Genomic DNA, 8,157 nt, shown 5'->3' with positions numbered 1-8,157 from the left:
GTCTCTCTAATGAAAAGCTTGCTTTGCTGCACCTTGATACTCTAAGTATTTATGCCTATCCTTGCCCACTCTAGGGCAGAATTCCCAAGCATCTGGATGTTAAAAGGCAGAAGGTGGTTATCCTGGGAATAAACGTCACTAAATTCAGGAGTTCTAAAATGTCTAGAAGATCTATGGATAGATCAGCCAAAAGTGACCAATGTCGAAGTCAAGCAGAGGCTGCAAAAAGAAAAACCCTAAAACAGAGCTTCACACTTGCTCTTCACTTTAATTTCAGCAGAATATTCTGTCAAGGTGGGGTTATAAGGGGTAGGAAGCAGTAGACAGTTCATCTGGAAATGTAGCTGTATTGTGCCATGTTTTCTTTTCTTCTTTCTTTTTTTTTTTTATTTTTTTAGTAGAGATGAGGGTCTTGCTATGTTGCCCAGGCTGGTCTCAAACTCCTAGCCTTAAGCAATCCTTCCATCCACCTCAGCCTCCTGAGTAGCTGGGATTGGAGGCTCAAGCCACCACACAGGGCTTGTTGTGTCTGTTTTCTAATCAGCTTAATTAATGAGTAGGTTTCCTCAGACTCCATTAAATTACAGCAGCAAATTATGAAGTGGCAAACGAAATCTAAAGCACCTGAAATCTTCCTGGCAGCATGGTCCAAGATCCTCCTGATACTGTTAATGGTGGAATCAGAAGTGCTATCTATTATAAACTAATGTTAAAGACAAGAGATTCCTCTCCCAGCTGTTATGCACAGCTTGATTAATCTTTTTATTAAAAATTTGGAAGTATAATGCATAATGTCTCAAAGAAGATTCTGCCTGAGGCAATATTATGTGTAGATTGGGTTTTTGGGGTTTTTTTTGGTTTTTTTAGATTGGGTTTTTTATAGGGGGGTTTGAGGCCTCTCTCTCTGTCACTCAGGCTGGAGTGCAGTGGCATGATCACAGCCTACTCAAACTCTTGGGCTCAGGCAAGCCTTCCGCCTCAAACACACACACACACACACACACACACACACACACACACACACACCCTGGTTAGCTGGGACTACAGGAGCATGCTGCCACACTTGGCTAAATTTTTTTATTTTTGTAGAGACGAGGTCTCACTATGTTGCCCAGGCTGGTCTCAAACTCCTGGGCTCAAGCAATCCTCCCACCTCAGCCTCCCAGAGTGCTGGGATTACAGGCAGGAGCCATGATTTCTTTTTAAAGATCCTCTTTGAGTCTCATGCTGTTTTTGCTTCTTCTGTTCCTAATTATTTAATGTCTCTTCTTTGTTCCAGTCCTTTTCCCAACTTTTTTTTTTTTTTTTTAGTGCTTTTTTAATGGGCTTGTCTCTCTTTCTCGCATTTCCTGTCATGGAGTAGGAGGATACATTTTTATTTTGTAATAAGCTTGCTTAAATCGCTTCCTCAATCTCTCTCTGGAGAACAGGGTTTCAATAAAAACGTTTCATGGGCTCTTAGAATGTCTTTCCTTTGTTGCTCACTGCTTGGGAGATGGGGAGAAAATGGAAACGACTGTCATAGATCCGGGCCTGGCCATGAAAGGACAGACAGGGCTGGGAGATTAAGTACCAGTTGGGAGGGCGGGGTGGTGCTCTGCACTTTCAACAGCGGCCAACGGCCCCCCTCCCTGGGGCAACAAGAAAGATAAGTGGTTGTCCTGTTAGATTGGGCTTCCCACACTCCCTGGCGGGCCCCTTTCTCTGCTCCCAGGGCGCCGGTTTGGGTACAGGGGGGTTAGTGTTAGAGTAACTGCTTTTATCCCTCTTGAAAATATTTATGGCTAAACACTGGAAATTGCTCTGGGAAGCAGCCCTATAAATTTTCTGGAGACCTCCACCTTTCCCTATCTTGAAATTCAAGATGAATCAACCTTAGAGTGAAAAAAAGGGAGGAAGAACTTTTAAGGGTGAAATTTGATATGATTTCTTATCTTATTGGCAACTCTCTGAGTTTTACATGAGCCACTTTGTTTGGCCCCGGGTGACTGATCACTGACTGGGAAAACACAGTTCCTGTAGGGAGGTTCAAAGTCTCCCTGCAGGAACTAGAGATGCCTCAAAGACACCCCACCCTGTTTTGGAGATAGTAACACCTCATTCTGCAGGATGATGTGCCTGCGATCGGGTGGGGGGGGGGCAGGGGGAGGTTACCCTCTCGAAACCGCTGTGGGCAAGAAGACATTTAGCAATGTGGAAGCCCTGGGCCCTTCTGGAGCTTTGTGTGGCCTTCTTGGCCTTGTGTTTGAATTTTAGGAGACTCCCTCTCATTTGACCCAAACGAGGTGCTAAGTGTCACACAGGGTACAGAATCCAGAGTGGCATTTAGACAGAACTTACCATCAGCTTGGCTTCCAAAGCTCAGGGTGTCCCTGAGGCTTCTCACCCAGCATGGTGGGGGATGACTCCAGACGTTGGCTGTAGGGTCACACATCCCTGCGTTTGCCTTTTAGCTCTGCCTCTTATCAGTTGTGTGAGGTGGGAAGTTTCTTCAACTATCTCAGCCTCCTTTTCTTCATCTGTAAATTAGAAACAGTCATGTCTACTTCATAATTGTGAGACTTTAATAAGATAATGTGCATAAGTCTCTGGCACAATATTGGGTGCAGAGTAAGCCCTTAATACACAGTTAGTTGTCACTGTCATTGGCCTGATGATGATGGGATGGTTTCCCAACCACCTCTGGGCTCCTGGCAGTTTCTGTCCTTTCACAGGTTGAAACGGTCTGTCCTTTCTGCACAGCCTGCCTCTGGTGCCTGCCCAGGCCCAAGGGCGGGCCAAATGTCTTCTTGTTAGGACCTTTAACCCGCCTGTAAAGCCCTAAAGTCTCCCCATAAATGCTCTCTCAAGAGAACTTACATTCCAGGCAAATGTCCCTGACATCTAAGAAAAAATGGATCTGTGGAGGGTCCTGCTGCAAAGGGAGAGTGGAGACCAGCATCTCCAGAGACTCAGCCCTTGTGTTTCTCAGTTAGACTCTCTGCCTGCTGGGCTCTGATTGGTAGCAAACGAGTTTAGGCCAATAAATTCCAAGAGATTTTTTTTCTTAATTTACCACCCCCACCCATGACCAGAAATAAAATCTCTCTGGGAACCAGCCCCATTTTGAATGGCATGTGGTTTCTAACACTCTTTCAGTGGAATCACATTGAAAGGCTCCCCTTCGTATTCTAAGGTCCTGGAGCCTATAATTAAATCACTTATGATCAAAGAAGGTTACTCATGTTACCACTGAAGTATACAATCTCCATATTCCTAGACAGAGCAATCATCAGTTACCACCAAAGCAGTGCCCTTAAGCAATCAGGACAATCATTTCCATCTTAGAAATTGGCTTTGGCTTCTTGTTCACATAAGGCCCTGCCCAGGGTGCACCCTGCACTGTGACGCGCTTACTCATGGCTGCCATGGATCTCTGTTCAAATGAGGATTCTGTTAGGGAGAATGGGATGCGTATTAGGCAGGCAACTGATATCCTACCTAATATCTGTTTATGGGGCAACTAGAGCGCCGATGGTGCCCTCGCTCAAGGCTTAGTACATCCCCATAAATGGGAGGAAAAGTTGAGTAGTTGCTAATTCCACGTGGAAAAATACTCCATGGAAATGACTTACTACACATTTTAAGGTAAGATCATAATAAAGACCAGGATACCAGCCGGGCTCGGTGGCTCAGCCTGTAATCCTGCGCCTTTGGGAAGCTGAGGTGAGTGGATTGCCTGAGTTCGCAGGTTTGAGACCCGCCTGGGCAGGCGAGACCTCATCTCTACAATAAATAAAAAAATTAGCTGGGCGTGGTAGCACGCGCCTGTAGTTCCAGCTGCTTGGAAGGCTGAGGCGGAAGGATCACCGGAGCCCAGCAGGTCGAGGCTGCGGTGGCCGGGAGTGGCCCCTGCACTCCAGTCTGGGCGACAGAGTGAGGCTCCAACTTAAAAAAAAAAAAAAAGACCAGGATACAGCCTTCTATGCCACACTTCCTACTTTTCCTCAATAATCCCTCTTTCAGTGCGAAACTGCACTGTCCACTATCTTCCATGACGTTCCAGTTCTTTTGCCCGCGCCGCCTCTAACCCACTTGAGAAGAAACTTGACGCCAGGAAAGAGGCTCACTTCATGACACTGTGTTCCTTGACATGCAGCTGTTCCTTAGAGACAGCAAAGAGGAGATTGGAAGAATTGCGGGTAAAAAAGCCCATGATAAAGACAGGCTTGTCTCAGCATTTATGTGGCTTATGTGCCGAAGAGTCAGAGAACTTGGATTTGAATGTCATTGGATGTTTGTGCCTTCTCTGTCGCTCACGTCAGTTGCAAAATCTCCTTTTGTCTCTCTCCACTCGAGAATGGCTGATATGAGATTGAGAATAAGGAAAAACCAACTCAATCGCCTAAAACTCAAAACTGACTGACTTTTCTAAGTGAAAACGCAGGAAGACTGTGATTCTCGTGGCTGTGGATAGGTGTGGCAACTCTATGGCTGGCTTCCACTTTTAAGCTATTGTTGATACAGCTACAGGCATTCTGGATCTTGTGTCTATACAAGACAACTTCCATCCTAACATTCCAGGCAAGAGTCTTATGATTCAACCTGAGTGAATTAGTTTGGTCACATGCATTCCCCCTCAACAGATGACGATGATCAGGGAAAGAGAATGCTGATTGACTTAATTAGTTTAATTCACTAGGAAGAAACCCTGGATCGCGGAACATCAGGTTGAACCATGTGAAACTGCTAATAGTCAATGATTTTTGACCTTGGAAACAGTAACAGCAAGTGGTTCAACCTATTACATGAGAAGTATATGGAAAAGGATCAAAGCCCAGTGAAAACCCAAGTGGCGAATAAAACAAGAAGGAAACCAACAGATCCACTGTGTGAGCACTGTGGGGCCGGCCTGGGGCTGGAATTCTTCCCTGCTGGATTCACTGTGCAAGGGATATGTTTTTCAATCTCTCTGTGCCCTGACTCTCACATTGACCAAACGGAGATCACAGCAACATCTACCTCATAAGGTTGTTGTGAAGACTCAGTGAGTTAACACACAAAAATTTGAGAATCGTGTCTGGCTCTCGACAGGTAAAAGCCTTTACTACTATTGTCATTTTTGTTGTTTATCTGGGCAAATGCGGTGACCTCCGTTTGTCATCACCATGGTCTTCATTTATCCTTGGTGATATTCGATCTCGTAACTGTTATCAATAGCTGCACTCCCAGAGCGCTAATGTTCTGGGGGGTTATTAAAAATCAGAGTCCTCATTCAATTACATCTCATCACACGGAGAAAAGGTTGTTTTCATTTGCATACTTACCCACAGAGGCCCTGCAACCTCCACACTCGCAAAGTCAATTAGAGCCAGTGAATTACCCAGACATCAAATGAGTGAAAATTTCCAACACGATTGTTTTCTAGAAAGCACAGTGTAGCTAGAGAAGCCCAGACGCTAATGCGCTGACGAGTTTCATGTGCTTCTCAGTCCCAAGGGAAATGCCAAGCACACTCATTCTCTTCTACCCTCTCAAAGAGTGTGTCTCCCTACCCTCCCGTGTGTGCCATCTCCCGCCGAGGCTCAGCCATGGCGTGGAAACACCGCCGGCGTGTCCGACCAATTGCCCGACAAAGTCTCTGACACGAACCTGGCCACCTGGGGAGCAAGGCTGTGGCCATCGCCGAGACTGAGAAGCCCAGCTTGACAGGCATGTGAGAGTTGTACTTGACGTCCAAGCCACTGAAGGGTGCCTGCATTGCCAGCTGCCTGAACGTGACTGTGGAGGCTGCCGTCCTCATAGAGACCCTCATCGCCCTGGGTGCTGAGGTGCAGGGGTCCAGCTGCAACACCTTCTCTGCTCAGGACCATGCTGAAACTGCCATGGCCAAGGCTGGCATTCCGGCGTCTGTCTGGAAGGGTGAAACGGATGAGGGGTCGCATCAGGGCCCTCAACATGATTCCGGACGACGGTGGTGACCTCACCAATCTGATCCACCCCGGGTGCCCACAGCCCCTGGTAGGCATTCGAGGCGTTTTTGAGGAGACCATGCCTGGGGTCCACAACCTATACCAGATGAGGGTCAATAGGGTTCTGAAGGGTCCTGCAGTCAGCGTCAAGGACTCCATCACTGAGAGCAAGTCTGACAACCTCTGTGACTGCCGGGAGTCCCTCACAGATGACATCAAGTGGGCCACAGGCGTGATGAGTGCGAGCAAGGTGGTGGTGGCAGTGGGCTGTGGTGACATGGGCAAGGGCTGTGCTCAGATCCTGCGGGGTTTGGGCGCCCATGTCATCATCACCGAGATCGACCCCATCCGTGCACTGCAGGCTGCTCGTGGAGGAGGCCTGTCAGGAGGACACTATCTGCATTACCACCACAGGCTGCGTTGACATCGTCCTTGGCCGGCACTTAGAGCAGATGAAGGATGACACCATGGTGTGTAACGCTGAACACTTGGAAGTGGAGATTGATGTCAGGTGGCTCAGTGAGAATGCTGTGGAGAAGGTGAGCATCAAGGCCCAGGCGGACTGCTCCCGGCTGAAGGATGGGCACCATGTCATCTTGCTGGCTGAGGGCCATCTGGTCAACCTGGGCTGTGCCACGGGCCACCCCAGCTTCGTGATGAGTAGCTCTTTTATGAACCAGGTGATGGCACATGTTGAACTGTGGACTCAGCCAGACAAGTACCCCTTCGGGGTTCATTTCCTGCCCATGAAGGCAGATGAGGCAGTGGCTGAAGCCAACCTCGGCAAGCTGAATGTGAAGCTGACCAAGCTGACTAAGAAAGAGGCCGCGTACCTGGACACGTCCCATGGTGGCCCCTTCAAGCCTGACCACTTCTGGAGAAGACGCTATGGAGAGACGAACCTGTCCTTCACCTTCCAGAGGCTGTTCTTGCTAGGCTCCCCCCTTCCCCAAGAGCAAATGGTACTGTGGCAGAGAGGGGCTAAAAACAGTTAAAATTATTCCTTTTTAAAAACCAACCTGCAAGCTCCAAACCTGCTAGACATGGGACATGAGAAAACCAAATAGCCACAAGCCGCTTTCCTGTAAGTGCAAGACAATAATCGATTCATAACTTTACCTCTGCATCTTCTCTTTGTGAAATTATGGGTTTACAGCCCCTGCTTGTCCTGTATATCCTGGAAACAATCTGTCCTTTGAAAATCTGGTTTTGCTAAACACAGCCTTGCAAATTCCAAAGAAAAAAGTATAGCCATACAACCTGACCACCTCCCTTACCTAAACTAACATATGAAACCCTTCTCTTCTTTCTCTGGGTTGCTCAGCCTTGGAGCATTAGCCCACTGAGTCACACCAGTGCCAATAAAATGCTGCTTCTCGAATTAACCTCGGTGTCATGGTCTCTCTGTTTTCATGCAACAGTACCAACTTTGTGATTGGTTTGTCAGTGTCACCTATCAACTCCCTGGGGCTGGTACCTCAGGTTTTGGCCCCTGCAGTGTCCTTCCTACTGTTCCAAGTGTGGCAGGGGGAATTGAGAGGCCCTTCCTCAAGTCCTAGTTGTGATGGAGGTGCAAGAGAACCATGAGCTCAGTGGTCTTGGAACTGTTCCCTGAGTCAGTCCTTCCTCAGGCTGGAAGTTGGTAGTGGTGGTCACTCACAAAACCCACGTCCTCTACCATCAAGGCCTTTGCCGGGCCTATGGACTTACACCCATGTGCTTGGTTTACAGGTTGAGCTGTTCCTCGACGCATAACAGTTGAGAAGGAACTCTGTTGAAGGGCAAGGTGGAACTGTTGGCTCTTGAATGATCCTGAGAGTCTGCCGTAGTGCTGGGCTTTCTCTGAAACCTCCTAACAATGAGGTTAGTACCCACAGTCCCCCTATGTTGCAGGGGTTGGAATAGACCATTAAGAGACAACTGAGAAAGGAAAAGAGAAGTGACACGGTTTGAGAGGGGCCAGAAAAACATAAAAGCAGGCATAGATCTGCCACCATTTTGTAACATGATGGTTCCTATCATAACCCTGGGTCACAACGAGAGTAATTTGGTTTCTAAAGTTTATAATGTTAAAATAAAGCAGGAAGGTGGGTAAATAAAAATTTGGGTGGCTAAAGGAAGAAAAGAACGTGTGTGTGTGTTTGTGCGTGTGTGCGTGTGTTTGTGTGTGTGTGTGTGTGTGTGTGTGTGTGTGTGTGTGTGTGTG

At 47.6% G+C, this 8,157-nt stretch overlaps 1 pseudogene; it reads left to right on the top strand.

Annotated features, from left to right (window-relative positions):
- The first annotated feature begins 4,132 nt into the window (after nucleotides 1-4,132).
- LOC103267703 lies at nucleotides 4,133-7,706 on the top strand (annotated as a pseudogene).
- Nucleotides 7,707-8,157: the final 451 nt, after the last annotated feature.

Source organism: Carlito syrichta, unplaced genomic scaffold (genome assembly GCF_000164805.1).
Source record: "Carlito syrichta isolate Samal-C Ts95f unplaced genomic scaffold, Tarsius_syrichta-2.0.1 Scaffold308202, whole genome shotgun sequence".
NCBI lineage: Eukaryota > Metazoa > Chordata > Mammalia > Primates > Tarsiidae > Carlito > Carlito syrichta.
Note: the sequence above shows the minus strand (reverse complement) of the source record. Positions and strands in the feature narration are given on the sequence as shown.